Source organism: Heterodontus francisci, chromosome 25 (assembly GCF_036365525.1).
Source record: "Heterodontus francisci isolate sHetFra1 chromosome 25, sHetFra1.hap1, whole genome shotgun sequence".
Classification (NCBI taxonomy): Eukaryota; Metazoa; Chordata; class Chondrichthyes; order Heterodontiformes; family Heterodontidae; genus Heterodontus; species Heterodontus francisci.
The window spans coordinates 40,882,176-40,899,764 of NC_090395.1; the positions used below are offsets into that span (position 1 = coordinate 40,882,176).

The window sequence follows — 17,589 nt, forward strand, 5'->3', positions numbered from 1 at the left end:
TCTTTTCTACCTGCAGTCCCACTTTTATCTCTGTATCTACAGCCCAAGATCACTCTGTTCCTGCATTCTTTTCAGAATTTTAAATTGGATTGTCATGGATTCAAATTCCATTCCAGAGACTTAAGCACATAATCTAGCCTGCTAGTTCAATGCAGCATGGAGGGCCAGGCAATGACCATCCCCAGCAAGAGAGAATCTAACCATCTCCCCTTGACAATCAATGGCATTACAATTGCTGAATCCCCCACTATCAACATCCTGGGGGGTTACCATTGACCAGAAACTGAACTGGAGTAGCCATAAAAATACCGTGGCTGCAAGAGCAGGTCAGAGGCTAAGAATCCTGCAGCGAGTAACTCACCTCCTGACTCCCCCAAGTCTGTCCATCATCTACAAGGCACAAGTCAGGAGTGTAATGCAATACTCTCCATTTGCCTGGATGGGTGCAACTCCAACAACACTCAAGAAGCTTGACACCATCCAGGACAAAGCAGCCTGCTTGAGTGGCACCCCATCTACAAACATTCACTCCCTCCACCACCAACACACAGCAGCAGCAGTGTGTACCATCTACAAGATGCACTGCAGCAATGCACCAAGGCTCCTTAGATAGCACCTTCCAAACCCGCGACCTCTACCACCTAGAAGGACAAGGGCAGCAGATGCATGGGAACACCACCACCTGCAAGTTCCCCTCCACACCACACAACATCCTGACTTGGAACTATATCGCCGTTCCTTCACTGCTGCAGGGTCAAAATCCTGGAACTCCCTTCCTAATAGCAGTGTGGGTGTACCTACCCCACATGGACTGCAATGATTCAAGAAGTCAGCTCACCATCACCTTCTCAAGGGCAATAAGGATGGGCAATAAATGCTGGCCTGGCCAGTGACACCCACATCCTAAAGCATTGTCAGACATGAGTCTTTCCATCAGAGTCTTAGGATAGTACTTAATTAATTAGTTGGCTGTCATGTGCTGAATACATGAAAGGCACTATAAGTGCAAGTTCTGCTACATAGGGCATACATGCATGTAGGGCATACTTCCTTTCACTGTTAGAATCTTAGAAAGTTTACGACACAGAAAGACGCTACTTGGCCCATCGTATCTGCGCCGTCTGAAAAATGAGCCACCCAGCCTAATCCCACTTTCCAGCATTTCATAAAAAGCTGTTATTTTTCTTTCAAAGTGCACTGCTTCACATTTCTCTGCCCACACCACTGACCTAGCTATATCTTTGCTTAGTCTTCTGCATTTTCCCTCACAAAGTTCCACGCCCTTTAATTTGGCATCACTTTGTTCAACAGCCATTTTTTCCACATTTTTAAACCCAAGCAGCAGAGGTGAAAGGACATTTCAGCACTCAGCTTTCACATTTTGAAGTCATATTTAACTGATCTGTTGGCATGTAGCTTCTTTCCCATGTACATTTAATTGACATAATATGCATCAAGAGGCAACAATAAAGAGGACAGATGTCTCACTGAAACTGATATTGCTGGATCCCAAAAACACAGAAGGACAAATGGAATTTGTACTGATGCCAATGAGTAGGCCAAGCATCTTTCTATGACTCAATGAATAATCAGGAACCATGGTTCGATAAGTAATGATTAGTCTCATTTTGAAATTCTGCAAGCTGGTCATTCTGTCTGGAAGACAGCTCTAGGCAAAGGACAAGTGACATGTAAAGCAACATCACTTGTCTTCCCAAATGGCCTCTATGATTGAAGTGGAATATTACTGCGCAGTTAAAACAATTCTCAAGACCATGACATAAACTTTAAATTGAATTGTCATTTTAGGCAGAAAAATAACCCAAAAGTTCTATTTCTGTATTGGATTTTTGTCTTCTCTGTTTTAAATTCATTTTTTCCCCTTTTGGTAAAATGAAATTTGCAGTTTTATTTAGGTCTGCATGCAGAGTAATACCATCAGTATGAAACATAATCATGTGGTACAACAGTGAGACCACAATAATCAAATTAGTCAAAAGAAAAACAGCTTTACACTTCACTGGATGGAAACACTCATAACAACAGGCATGGTCAAGGTCTGCATAAATGCATTCAATTACCACAATTGGTGTTCCACAGAGTTAGCTACTCTATTCTTGGAAGAAGACACCCTTGCAATATTCTGCAACAACAACATACTCATACTTGAGCTTGAATGCTCCATTCTGTCTAGAATCATGCTGCATGTGTGTGTGGCATGTTGTACAATCCAAGTTAAGGTACGCTATGTTATTTGTCTTGTGGGCCCCCTTTTTTAATTCTTTCATGGGATCTGAGCATTGCTGGCAAGGCCAGCATTTGTTGTCTATCCATAATTGAGCTGGAGAAGGTGGTGGTGGTGACCCACCTTCTTGAACTGTTGCACTCCTTGGGGTGTAGGTACACTCACAGTGCTGTTAGGAAGGGAGTTCCAGGTTTTTGACACAGCGACAGTGAAGGAATGGCGATATAGTTCCAAGTCAGCATGGTGCATGGCTTGGAGGGAAACTTGCAAGTGGTGGTGTTTCCATGCATCTGCTCCTGTCACCTTTTCATTCTTACTCTTTCAGTTAGAAAATATTCCAACTGTTTATTGATTGGGCAATCTAGCACTTTTTCTTTGCTTTAAACTTGTTCACTGCTATTTATAAATCGTGTATTGTTTGCTTACATAGTGGAATATTTAACTTTACTTTGCAGGGCAGCACAGTGGCGCAGTGGCTAGCACTGAAGCCTCACAGCTCCAGAAACCCGGGTTCAATTCTGGGTACTGCCTGTGTGGAGTTTGCAAGTTCTCCCTGTATCTGCATGGGTTTTCGCCGGGTGCTCCGGTTTCCTCCCACAGCCAAAGACTTGCAGGTTGATAGGTAAGTTGGCCATTATAAATTGCCCCTAGTATAGGGATGTGGTAGGAATATGGGGTTAGTATAAATGGGTGGTTGATGGTCGGCACAGACTTGGTGGGCCGAAGGGCCTGTTTCAGTGCTGTATCTCTAAATAAAAATAAATATGCTGTTGTATCAATGCAAAGCTACAGAATAACTATGTCCAAATAAAGGGTTTGCAACATATATTGCAATTTAATATATCATTGGTGTTTACAGAGTGGATTTCACATGTAAAGTAACAGTGGATTAGAATAAGTACTGCCCTTAAGACCTGTATATGATGTAGAAAAGGAAATAAATAAAACAGCGATATGTTTTTTAAAAAAAACAGATAAACCATCAGAGAAGATAGATGGATCCTCTTCGGAACTTCAAGAGCTGGAAGAATCCCAAGAGGATTTGAGTTCCGTTACTAATGTGTAAAAGATCTTGCCATGTGGTGAGAGTTTTCACTGTTGAAGTGGAGTGAAGATTGAAATAGGTAGGTTAGGTCTTTTGGAACGTCCAGCTTGAGGGAACTTGCATCACTTCCTTGGTTAATAACGGCACTCAAATTCGCTCTAGGGTTCTTCCAGAAATTGTCAACCTTATTCTTCCAATAATTTGCTGACTGGGTCCTGTTTCAGCCTGCCAATGCCAGTTGAGCAAACCTTCTCACTGCTATATATAAACTATCTATCATTTGCTTACACACTGCAACTATAAATGTTACAGTTCAATATGCTGTTGTATAAACACAATTAAATTGATTGGCAGATCAGGGATCAAAAATATTTTATTGAAAAAAACTTTGAATTCACCCTAAAAGAAATTCTCAGAAATGCACACAAGCCGATGGGAAGGAGTTTTTTTCCATTATCTATTAATATTCAGATGAGGATCTTTCTATAAATAACCCCAGAGATCAGATTTCATCCCTGAATTAATTTGCCTTGAGTCCACTGCAGTGTGAAGTTACCAAAAGCACATTTAGAAAACGCGTTTTTCAATGTTGTATTTAAATTCCAGTAGCTGTTGGCTTCCGAATCCACATGTTGTAAAATTGCTTTCTCATCACAAAGTTTATCTAGCACTGGTGCAGTAAAATAACATGAGTTCAAGCATGTAAAGATGATTTCCATATGGTAAAATATGTTCTCCATAGCAAACTCTCTTCATTTGCTCTCAGCTCTCAGAATGCCGGGTTGTTCTTTTTTTTATTCATATACTCAGGACATGGATATCACGCCCCCCCCCCCCCCACCTGTAACACATTAGAAGTACTTCTTCTGTATAAAAATTAGTTATACAATTAAACATATATTTATTATTAGTTTTGCTTTACTTACGAAATACAAAATGTGTTGCTGGCGCTGAGCAAAAATACTGTCACGACTTGGAGGTAATCTGACAAAAACTGAGTAAGAACTGAGAAATGATTAACCAAAAAATCAAAAAAATGCATGCAAAGACCAAGTCCATAAAGGGAAATAGTTAATCAAAAAGCAGGGAAACAATTAACCAAAAAGTCAGAAATAATGTTCAGATAAGAGGTCCAAAAGGGAAAAGGGGAACCCAAAAGTGGGGAAACACTAAACCAGAGGCTGCAAAAATTAGTAAGTGCTGGGAAATCATGAACTGAAAGTAAAAAATACCTGTAGAGAGCAAGATCAAAATAGGAAATGGTTAACAAAGAATCAGATAAACAAAACATGTAGAAATTATTAACGGCAGGGGACTGAATGGGGGGAATGGTTAACCAAAAGCTGCAAATAATTTCCAGATACTAAGGGGCCAGATTTTATTTTGGTGACTGGAGTTCCAGCAGTGGGCTGGAAGGTAGGGGGAGACTCTGCCTTGGCCCTCCATTGGAGCCCTGTTGCTATTTCACAGTGGGCAGCCAATTAACTGCCCGCCGTCAGGAATGCTGTCCCTTTCAGGGACAAGCTTCTGCCTCCAGAGCTGCTGGCCAATCAGAGGGCTGGCAGCTCTGCGGTACCGGTGGTGCCAGCGGGAGTGGTGGCCACTGCCTGCACTGCCAAAGGCCCTGCAGTACCAAGGGCTTCAGAGACCCCGGGACAGGTAAGTGGAGCTAGGGTCGCCGGGGCCATTCATGCTGATCCCGATGACAGGGTGGGTGGGGGATCTTGCGAAGTGCACAACCATCGCAGCTGGGGGGGCTCTCCGGGGGCCCTGGATTGCTCCCAAAGGAGGGACCCATTCAACCCCGGCAGGAGGCCACAAGGCTTTACCTGACGACATTTCCACTCGATGGCAGGCCATTCCATTCTCCATAAAATTGGAGTGAAGGTGGGAAGAGGCCCTTAAGCGGCCATTAATCGGCCGCTTAAGGGCCTCAATTGGCCAGGGGTGGGAAGGTCGTACTCAGCTTTCCATGCCCCGAACAAAATGGGGACCCAGGCACCGTCAGGAACAACACCTCTTGCCATATTGTTAGACATGCCCACCACTCCCCCTCACTGACTCCATTCCCGTCTCCAAGGACAGAATAAAATTCTCTGGTCTGACGTGTTTTCGTCTGGAGTTCTGAGACCTTTTTGGCGGACCGCTTAGAATCTTTTCATCCGAGATCCCTGTTTGCGAGCCCCCACTGTAGATAGTACACACTGCAGCCATGGTACATCAGTGGGAGGAGGGAGTGGATGTATAAGCCAGTGGATGGGGGTTCTGCATTTTTGAAATCTGTGGGCTGAATTTTACCAGCTGCTCAACGCCCTGGGTCGCAGAGGGGAAGCTCGTAAAATTCTGCAGGGAGAGGCCCGCCTCGACCCCCAATTTCGAGAAGGGCTGACGCATATTACCGGCGGCGGGGGGACCGGAGTTCCGAGGCGAGAAACTGGTGGGGAGGGGGAAGGGAATAAAATTCTCAGGGCGGGAGGCATGGGGGAGCGTGAAAATGTATACCTATTGTTTGTGGGGATGGTGGGAAGGAGTTAAAGGGCAAAGTGGAGAGGTTGGGGGGTGCGGGGGGAAGTTCAAGCTGGGAATAAAATATATTACAAACACAACAGACAGTAAACGCACCATTGTGGGGCTTGGGAAAGTGCCTGCATGTTTTAATTTTTTATTTGAAATAAAAATGTTTCCGACAACACTTTAAATATTTTAATTTACCTGGCAGGCTTGGAGCCCTTTAAAAATGGTGCCGGCGCCTGCGCAGTGGCGCCGGATGCCGTTTCCAGGGATGCGCCAGCCACCCCCTCTACGTCACTGGGACACGGCGTGCTGATAAAATTCAGCCCTGTGTCTCATATCAAGACCTAAATAAAATGTACCACAAGCAGAATGTATTGTGAAATCGTCTGAATATGCTTGGTAACCAGTTTAATATGTATTGTAAGCATTTTATTTCTTCTTTGTACATTACAAATGGAATATAAGCTCCATAAATCATGGTCATTGATCATGGTCAACCTAAATTTTTAAAAAAACCTTTCAATCAACACCCTTTAATTGACCCATGTGACAGTGTTTGTAGCACACTAATATTTTTTTTGGTACCACGCAGTTATGAAGCACATGTACATAAAGAGAGTGTGGGAAAATGGCGCACTGACACGGAACACAAAAGTCTGAGTGTATCAAGCCTGTGTCCTCAGTACCTTGCGCTATGGCAGCGAGGCCTGGACAATGTATGTCAGCCAAGAGAGATGTCTCAATTCATTCCATCTTCGCTGCCTCCGGAGAATACTTGGCATCAGGTGGCAGGATCGTATCTCCAACGCAGAAGTCCTCGAGGCGGCCAACATCCCCAGCTTATACACACTACTGAGTCAGCGGCGCTTGAGATGGCTTGGCCATGTGAGCCGCATGGAAGATGGCAGGATCCCCAAAGACACATTGTACAGCGAGCTCGCCACTGGTATCAGACCCACTGGCCGTCCATGTCTCCTCTTTAAAGACGTCTGCAAACGCGACATGAAGTCCTGTGACATTGATCACAAGTCGTGGGAGTCAGTTGCCAGCGTTCGCCAGAGCTGGTGGGCAGCCATAAAGACGGGGCTAAAGTGTGGCGAGTCAAAGAGACTTAGCAGTTGGCAGGAAAAAAGACAGAGGCGCAAGGGGAGAGCCAACTGTGTAACAGCCCAGACAAACAAATTTTTCTGCAGCACCTGTGGAAGAGCCTGTCACTCTAGAATTGGCCTTTATAGCCATTCCAGGCACTGCTCCACACACCACTGACCACCTCCGGGCACTTACCCATTGTCATTCGAGATAAGGACGCCAAAGAAGAAGAAGTACATAAAGAGCTCTCAATTATTATAATTTTTATAATTAAACATGGTACCTTGTATGAAGGTCCATTTTAGCCTGCCATAACAGAATTTAAAATGTTTATTCAACAGCTACATGATTTTAATAGATATTTTATGCCTTTTGAGTTGAATCTTATATTTTTGAAAGCTTTATGCATCTATCTAGAAAACGCCTATTTTGTAATGGAAATCTAATGTTGCCCTGCATCCAATGGTGTTCTGTATTAGAGATTCTTTTTCTTTCTTGTTGCAGTCATTCTGTTCTTTGCCTACACTGTTTGTGTGGCAGCTGTGGTTCAGTTGGTCAGACTCTTGCTTCTGAGTTATAGCGTTCCAGTTCAAGTTCCATTCCAGGGCTTGAGCACAAAAATTAACGGTTGACGCTCCAGTGCAGCACTGAGGAAGCGCTGCACTGTCGAGGCGCTATCTTTTGGATGAGAAGTTAAACAGAGACCCCATCTGTTTGCTGGGATGGAAGTGAAAGATCCCATGGCACTATTTTGAAGAAGAGCAGGGGAATTCTCCCTGGTGTCCTGGCCAATATTTATCCCTCGATCAACATCACAAAAACAGATTATCTGGTCATTATGACATTGTTCTTCGCGAGAGTTTGCTGTGCGCATACTGGCTGCAAAGGTTCCTGAATTACAACGATGACTGCACTTCAAAAAGTACTTCATTGGCTGTAAAGCACTTTGACACATCCAGTAGTCGTGAACAGACCTGACGTGCTACTTGTTAAAGTACAGGTTAAAAGTGCAACACTCCAGTTCAGAAATCTAGTCAAAAGAATAATAAAAAGAGAAAGTGCTGGAAATACTCAGCAGGTCTGGCAGGACCTGTCGAGACCGGCCTGAAACGTTAACTCTGTTTCTCTCTCCACAGATGCTTCCAGACCTGCTGAGTAGTTTCAGCACATTCTCTTTTTATGACAGATTTCCAGCATCTGCAGTATTTTGTTTTTAGTCGAAAGAATATTTTGTTGATCTTGCTCTCTTGATTTAAGACTTCTTATTTTCACTTACCAGATTTTGATCCAGTTTTGCCCTTAAATAACACTGCCCCAATTTCCCCCATGGGCTTTTCTGGTGCCTGCATTTAAAGGGATTCCTGCAATGTAAATTTCTAGCAAATGCATGCCTATACACCACTCAGGCCTATTTTTGGATTTCCTCCAATAATGCCAAAAGCAGGCCAATGACAGACTGCCCTTGAAAAACCTGATGCTATGGCTTCCTGACCTATTGTTTAGGTACTATGGGGCAATTCTCACCTTAGGCAATACTTAAAATGGCCACAAGTTCCACATCTTTCCTAATTTTTACTTTAATTTCATAACAACATAAAATAAGAAATCGGAGCAGGAGTAGATCACAAGGCTCCTTGAGCCTGCTCTGGCATTCAATAAGATCATGGCTGATCTGAGACCTCAATTCCACTTTTCCATCCGATCTCCATATCCCTTGATTCCCCTGGAGTCCAAAAATCAAACGATCACAGCCTTGAATATACTAATTCCCAATTGAGATCACCAGTTTTACACTATCACACAAGATCCAAAGCTTCAGACAAATTTGCAGAAATCTTAAAAACATCAAGAGCTACTATGACATTGTTCCTGGTTCTAGATGCACAGTCTGGTCTCCAGTCGTCTCAGACATCCTTGGCATTGGATCAAGATCTTACTCTGTCTAGTCTGTGTGGTAGCTGGCATGCAACGGCCACCCCACGTGAAAAGAATTTCATGCACAGTGATCGGCCACTCCTCAAAATGCATTTCGGGACTTGGAATATCAGGACCCTCATGGACGATCCCAACAAAACAGATGTCCATAGAAATCCTGACTGTATCTACAGTTTCTGTCATGGCACTGCTACATTTCTAGCTCCTTTCATGGTGTTGCCTTTAAAATCTGTGAAAGCCTGGATTTCCTCTCCTTTGTGGGGTATATCCCAACACTGTGCCACAATGCTGTCATTTGCACATGATAGGCATCTACCAGATCAGATCAAAGCTTTGCAGTCCTGACACATCCAGTCGTGAATGGTGGTGGACGATTAAACAATGAACTGGAGGAGGCGGCTCCACAAATATCCCCATCCTCAATGATGGGGGAGCCTAGCACATCAGTGCAAAAGATAAGGCTGAAGCATTAGCAACAATTTTCAGCCAGAAGTGCCAGGTGGATGATTCATCTCGGCCTCCTCTTAAAGTCCCCAGCATCACAGATACCAGTCTTCAGCCAATTCAATTCACTCCACATGATATCAAGAAATGGCTGAAGACACTGGACACTGCAAAGGCTATGGGCCCTGACAACATCCCAGCAATAGTACTGAAGATCTGTGCTCCAGAACTTGCCAGGCCCCTAGCCAAGCTGTTCCAGTACAGCTACAACACTGGCATCTACCCGGCAATGTGGAAAATTGCCCAGGTATGTCCTGTCCACAAAAAGCATGACAAATCCAACCTGGGCCAATTACCGCCCCATCAGTCTACTCTCGATCATCAGTAAAGTGATGGAAGGTGACATTGACAGTGCTATCAAGCAGCACTCATTTAGCAATAACATGCTCAGTGATGCTTAGTTTGGGTTCTGCCAGGGCCACTCAGCTCCTCACCTCATTAGAGCCTTGGTTCAAACATGGACAAAAGAGCTGAACTCAAGAGGTGAGGTGAGAGTGACTGCCCTTAACATCAAGGTAGCATTTGGCCGAGTATGGCATCAAGGAGCTCTAGCAATACTGGAGTCAATGGGAATCAGGGGGAAAGCTCTCCGCTGGTTGGAATCGTACCTAGCGCAAAGGAAGATGGTTGTGGTTGTTGGATGTCAATCATTTGAGCTCCAGGACATCACTGCAGGAGTTCCTCAGGGTAGTGTCCTAGGCCGAACCATCTTTTGCTGCTTTATCAATGACCTTCCTTCAATAATAAGGTCAGAAGTGTGGACGATCGCTGATGATTGCACAATGTTCGGCACCATTCGCGACTCCTCAGATACTGAAGCAGTCCGTGTAGAAATGCAGCAAGACCTGGACAATATCCAGGCTTGGGCTGATAAGTGGTAAGTAAAATTCGCGCCACACAAGTGCCAGGCAATGACCATCTCCAACAAGAAAGAATCTAACCATTTCCCCTTGACATTCAATGGTAATACCATCGCTGAAACCCCCACCATCAACATCCTGGGGGGGGGTACCAATGACCAGAAACTGAACTGGAGTAGCCATATAAATACCGTGGCTACAATAGCAGGTCAGAGGCTAGGAATCCTGCAGCGAGTAACTCATCTCCTGACTCCCCAAAGCCTGTCCACCATCTAAAAGGCACAAGTCAGGAGTGTGATGGAATACTCTCCACTTTCCTGAATGGGTGCAGCTCCAACAACACTCAAGAAGCTCGACACCATCCAGGACAAAGCAGCCCACTTGATTGGCACCCCTCCACAAACATTCACTCCCTACACCACTGACGCACAGTGGCAGCAGTGTGTACCATCTACAAAATGCAGTGCAGCAATGCACCAAGTCTATTCAGGCAGCACCTTCCAAACCCATGACCTCTACCACCTAGAAAGAGTAGGGCAGCAGATGCATGGGTACACCACCACCTACAAGTTCCCCTCCAAGCCACACACCATCCTGACTTGGAACTATATCGCCATTCCTTCACTGTCACCAGGTCAAAATCCTGGAACTCCCTTCCCAATAGCACTGTGGGTGTACCTACCCCACATGGACTGCAGCGGTTCAGGAAGGCAGCTCACCACCACCTTCTCAAGGGTAATTAGGGATGGGCAATAAATGCTGGCATAGTCAGTGACGCCCACGTTCCATGATACAAATAAAAAAAGGTAGGCATTCACTATTTTCAAATGAGTACTTAGAAGTAGTTTAACTGGTATCCAAACTGCCCACATTGGATTCAAGAGTACAATGAGAGATACATCTCCAAGATCACTAATGTCAGTACACTGGAGAGCCAAACATCTGTTTTGTCTGATACCATTATAATGGATATAAAAATTCACTTTGCAAATGTATCATTAACATATTTTAACTCACTCCTTGTGGCGCACAGACAATTTTTTATAAAGTCAAGTGAAATTATATAACAAATAAATTTTTCATATTAAGTAAGTACATACAAACAATTGTGATTCTGATTAGTTGGTGCTATCTGAGCATTTAAGAAAGTAATTCACTCTGCACTCATTTTTAGCTTTGACTACTTAAGTGTCTTTTAAATGAGTCACTGAGAAAATTGGTTTTAACATATCATGTACAAAAGAAATCAAAGGGTAATATTTTATTTCATAAGCTAGGGAATTTAATCTAATGCTTTTTCATAAATGTATCATCTCAAACAGGTACTCAGCTTTGGAGCCTGCTAGGGGTGACGATATCCTGAAGGAGTGCAGTCCAGACCATGGCACCAATGGTCAAGGGACTGTACAGGAGGGAGTAGCAAAGTGTAGAAATGCAGTTGTTAAAGGAGATTCCATAGTCAGTGGCACAGACAGGCATTTCTGTAACCATCATCGTGGGTCCGACATGGTGAGCTGCCTTCCTGGTGCCAGGGTAAAGGACATCACGGAGAGAGTGCAGGATACTCTTCAAGGGAAGGGAGTGAGCTAGAAGTTGCTAAATAGAATCATAGAACAGCTACAGCACAGAAGGCGGCCATTCGGCCAGTCATGTCTGTGTTGGCTCCCCAGTGCACTGTGTGCCACTCCCCTGCCTTCTTCCCTTGGGCCTGCACATTCTTCATATTCAGATAATAATCCAATTCCCTCTTGAATGCCTCAATTGAACCTGCCTCCACCACACTGTCAGGTAGTGCATTCCAGATCCTAACCACTCGCTGCGTGAAAACGTTTTTCTCATGTTGCCATTGCTTCTTTTGCCAATAACCTTAAATCGGTGCCCTCTGGTTCTCAATCCTTCTACCAATGGGAACAATTTCTCCCTTTCTACTCTGACCAGACCCCTCTTGAATTTGAATATCTCTATCAAATCTCCTCTTAACCTTCTCTTCAAGGAAAACAGTCTCAACTTCTCCAAACTATCAACGTAACTGAAGCTCCTCATCCCTGGAACCATTCTCATGAATCTTTTCTGCACCCTCTCTAATGCCTTCACATTGTTTCTCAAGTGTGGTGCCCAGAACTGGACGCAGTACTCCAGCTGAGGCCGAACCAGCATTTGATACAAGTATAATATAACTTCCTTCCTTTTGTAATCTATGCCCCTATTGATAAAGCTTAGGTTGCTGTATGTTTTATTCACCTGTCCTGTCACCTTCAATGATTTATGCACATATACACCCAGGTCCCTCCACTCCTGCACCCCCTTTAGAATTGTATCCTTTATTTTCACTCATTCTAACCTGTCTCCTTCTGAATTTGCTGCATTACGTTCTCTTATGTCTAACCCCGACATTGTGAGCAAATCTGCAGACAAGGGTGGTGCTGTTGTTGTCTGGTATGGCGACCTCTACCTTGCAGAGGCTGAGCGCCAACTCTCAGACACTTCTTCCTACTTCCCCCTGGCCCATGACCCCACCACCGAACATCAAGCTACTGTCCATAGGACTGTCACTGACCTCATCTCCTCTGGAGATCTTCCCTCTACAGCTTCCAACCTCATAGTCCCGCAACCCCGGACAGCCCGCTTCTACCTCCATCCTAAACTCCACAAACAGGACTGTCCTGGCAGACCGATCATTTCAGCCTGTTCCTGCCCCACTGAACTTATTTCTTCCTATCTTGACTCTATCTTTGCTCCCCTGGTCCAGTCTCTTCCCACCTACATCCGTGACCCTTCTGACGCTCTACGTCATTTTGACAATTTCCAATGTCCTTGCCTTAACCGCCTCCTCTTCACTATGGACATCCATCCCCCTCCAGGACGGTTTGAGGGCTCTCCGCTTCTTCCTTGAACAGAGGCACAACCAGTCCCCATGCACCACCACCCTTGTCCCCCTGGCTGAACTTATTCTCACATTGAACAACTTCTCCTTTAACTCCACTCTCTTCCTTCAAGTAAAAGGTGTCGCTATGGGTACCCATATGGGTCCTAGTTATGCCTGTCTTTTTGTGGGATATGTCAAACATTTCTTGTTCCAGTCCTACTCAGGCCCCCTCCCCCAACTCTTTTTCTGGTACATTGATGACTGTATCAGTGCAGTTTCCTGCTCCTGCCACGAACTGGAAAACTTTACCAACTTTGCTTCCAATTTCCACCCTTCTCTTACCTTTACATGGTCCATCTCCAACACTTCGCTTCCCTTTCTCGACCTCTCTGTCTCCATCTCTGGGGATAGGCTGTCTACTAAGCTTCATTATAAGCCCACTGACTCCCACAGCTACCTCGACTACACTTCTTCATACCCTACCTCCTGTAAGGACTCCATTCCATTCTCCTAGTTTCTCCTTCTTCGATGCATCTGCTCTGATGATGCAACCTTCAATAACAGCGCTTCTGATATGTCTTCTTTTTTCCTTAACCAAGGATTCACCCCCACTGTGGTTGACAAGGCCCTCATCCGTGTCTGGCCCATTTCCCACAACTCTGCTCTCACGTCTTCCCCTCCCTCCCAGAACTGCGACAGAGTTCCCCTTGTCCTCACTTTCCACCCCACCAGCCTCCACATCCAAAGGATCATCCTCTGCCATTTCCGCCACGTCCAGCGTGATGCCAGTACTAAACACATCTTCCCCTCCCCTATTAGCAATTCGAAGGGATCATTCCTTCTGCGACACCCTGGTCCACTCCTCCATTACCCCCGACACCTCATCCCCTTCCCACAGCACCTTCCCATGCAATCACAGGAGGTGTAATATCTGCCCTTATACCTCCACTCTCCTCACTATCCAAGGCCCCAAACACTTCCTTCAGGTGAAGCAGCAATTTACGTGTACTTCTTTCAATTTATTATACTGTATTTGCTGCTCACAATGTGGTCTCCTCTACATTGGGGAAAACAAACACAGATTGGGTGACTGATTTGCGGAACACCTCCGCTCAGTCCGAAAACATGACCCCGAGCTTCCTGTCGCTTGCCATTTCAACACTCCCCGCTGCTCTCATGCCTACATCTCTGTCCTGGGATTGGTGCAGAGTTCCAATGAATATCAAAGCAAGCTCGAGGAACAGCACCTCATTTAACGATTAGGCACGCTACAGCCTACCAGACTGAACATTGAGTTGAATAATTTCAGAGCATCTCCCCTTTTATTTTTAGTTTTACCTTTTTTTTAAGTTTTACTTTGTATTTTTAATTTTTATTTCATTTTATTTTAATTTGTTTCATCATTACACTTTTTTGCTTTTGGCTAGGGCTTTCATTATTCTGTCATTTAACATCCTCTCTGCACTACTGCTTTGTATTTTACCACACCATTAACACATTCTTTGTCTTTGCCTTTGCCCCATGACCTCTTTGTCAGTTATTCTCTGTGACCCTCTGTCCTTTCAACACCTTCGCATTTGTTCTTTTGCCCTACCCCCACTTTATTTACTTAAAACCTATTACATTTCTATCCTTTACCAGTTCTGATGAAAGGTCACTGACCTGAAACGTTAACTTTGCTTCTCTCTCCACAGATGCTGCCAGACCTACTGAGTATTTCCAGCACTTTTTGGTTTTATTTCAGATTTCTAGCATCTGCAATATTTTTCTTTTACCCTTTATTTTATATTGTCTCTCCACTTTCTTTCTACCAAAATGAATCACTTGAAACTTCTCTGCATTAAATTCGATCCACCACCTGTCCGCCCATTCCACCAACCTGGCTATGCCTTTTGGAGTTCCATACTATCCTCCTCACAGTTCACAATACTTACAAGTTTTAAATCGCCCACACATTTTGAAATTGTGCCCTGTACACAAGGTCTAGATCATTAATATATATCAAGAAGAGCAGGAGTCCTAATAGCGACCCCTGGGGAACTCCACTACAAACCTTCCTCCAGTCCAAAAAACAACCGTTAACCACTACTCTCTACTTCTTGTCATTCAGCCAATTTTGTATCCATGTCGCCAATATCCCTTTTATTCTATAAGCTCTAACTTTGCTCACAAGTCTGTTATGTGGCACTTTATCAAATGCCTTTTGGAAGTCCATGTACACTGCATCAACAGCATTATCCTCATCAACCCTCTCTGTCACCTGATCAAAAAATTCCAGCAAGTTAGTCAAACATGATTGCCCTTTAACAAATCTGTGCTGGCTTTCCTTAATTAACCTGGATTTGTCCAAGTGACTCTTAATTTTGTCCTGAATTATCGTTTCTAGAAACTTCCAACCACCGAGGTTAAACTAATTGGCCAAGAGCTGCTGGGCTTATCTTTACACCCTGTTTTGAACAAGGGTGTTACATTTGCAATTCTCCAGTCCTCTGACACCACCCTTAAGTCTAAAGAAGTGCTTCCGCAATTTCTACTCTCACTTCCCTCAGTATCGTTGGACGCAACTTATTTGGTCCTGGTACTTTAACAACTTAAAGTACAGACAGCCTATCCAATACCTCCTCCTTATCAATTTTAAACCCTTCATGTGTCTGAGCGACCTCTTCTTTCAACATGACCTGTGCAGCATCTTCTTCCTTGATAATGACAGATGCAAAGTATCCATTTAATACCTTAGCCATGCCCTCAGACTCCATGTGTAAATCCCCTTTTTGGTCCCTAATCAGCCCCAGTCCTCCTTTTACTACCTGTTATGAAAGTGCTTCGATTTTTAATTTTTATTTTTGAGAATTCGTATTTTAGAATTGTGGACATTGGTTTATTTGGGAAAACTGAAAGGGCTCCATGGACCTGTTTTTTACATGGAAAATGGAGAAGTCTTGTTTGAAAACAAACTTTTACTGGCTGTCAGAAAACAACAGAACCTTGGTGACTTGGGGGAGATGTTTACTGAGAAGTGACATGTCAAGGTTTATGAGGGAGCAATTAGTTTCACTTCTGAGATATTGTTTTGACTTTCTCGTTGGGGAGTACACTGTGTTGAAAAGCAGTTGGCGATCAACCTGCCAAGACAGAAACCCCCAGCTCATCTTTCCTGTACCCCTCTAAAAGACCCAGAGAAATCCAGTGTGTTAGCTCCTCTTTCTCTACCTCTTTGAAAAACCTGCAAATCTAGAGTGGGATAACTGAAACCCCTGATGCCACATTTCTCCTGGAAAGCCTACCAGACTGCTTATAGACATCTCCAAAAAACTGCTCCAGAAAAGATCGCAGTGATCCGTCTCCAAAAACCCAGACGCCAGACCAAAAGGGAGAACTGGCATCCTTCCATAGCTTCTCTTTTTTCTTCAAGAATGAAGAAGTATTTGGCCAAACTAATCCTTTTTTTGTTTTTGTTTTTTTTTGTAAAAGAGCTCTGCACAGAAAATCTCTTTATTTTTCAGTCAACCGGTGTGTCTGCAAGTGGGGGTGGGGTGGGGGGGATGGTATTTAAAAAGGGAATTTTCATATTTAAATCTGTGTGTTGATGCTTTACTTCATTATTGGATAAGTCTTGTTTTATAATAAACTGATATTTTTATTGTTTATTGAAGAAACCTGGTTGGTATATTTTATTCGGGGATAAAGAATAGAGTATATTCTTGACCATATCGGTAACTGGGTAAACATTTAAATATATGTTGTGACTTGTGGAGAAGTGGAACTAGAAAAGACAGTGCACACCTCCCACCTCATTTGTAACATATAACTGGGGGCTCTGTGCGGGATAACCCAAAGCCAACAATGTGCAATTGTAAGTGGGGTAATAATAATTGAAAAGAGGAAAACAGAAGAAACAGGCTTCTTGTGCATTAAAGTTTACATTACCAGAATGGATTTTGCAGCTACTATGACCTTTCTGGAGAAGGTAGACTTATCCTGAGTGTTTTGAGAAACTTAACCAAGTTTTAGCTAATAGCATTGGCAGCAAAATTGGGATTAGAGTTAAAACCAGGAACTAAGAAAGCAGACAAAATTGAAGTAATAGCAATTGGAAGAAGAAAAAGGTGATCCAGATGGTAGTTCAGTTGAATTAGCTTGGATTCAGTTGCGATTGGAAATTAAAACACTTGAGCTTGAACAGGAAAGAGAATTGACAATAAAAAAAACCTGAACTATCATTTCAAAGGGAGCAAGCAGAGTGACAGGAAAGAGAATGAGAAAAATAAAGATAAAGAGAAAGGGAAGGAAGGGAATTCGAATTTAAAAAGCTCGAACTAAGACAAAAGAGTGGCCTTGACTCCAGGTAAAATTTTGGAGAGGAAAGAACTGACTCCAGCCCAGGACCCAGTGGAGAGCTGTTTAAATTTGTGCAAGTCCTACTGAAGTTTGAGGAAAGGGACATAGAGGCATTTTTCATTTCTTTTGAAAATATAGCCAGACAGATTAAGTGGCTGAAAGAAAGCTGGACACTGCCTATGCAAAGCAGGTT

At 43.8% G+C, this 17,589-nt stretch overlaps 1 protein-coding gene across 6 annotated transcripts in view; it reads right to left on the reverse strand.

The window, feature by feature from the left end:
- LOC137383840 (synaptotagmin-B) overlaps positions 1–17,589 on the reverse strand; it is a 691,314-nt gene that overhangs the window by 577,383 nt on the left and 96,342 nt on the right. The window contains exon 1 of one of the 6 annotated variants that reach the window (XM_068057127.1): positions 4,217–4,274. The exons of 3 other annotated variants lie outside the window; for them this stretch is intronic. The gene's annotated coding sequence lies outside the window, so the exon portion shown is untranslated. Of the gene's footprint in view, positions 1–4,216; positions 4,275–17,589 lie in introns of those variants that run through there. 2 more of the 6 variants (XM_068057124.1, XM_068057130.1) reach the window with 2 other exon arrangements.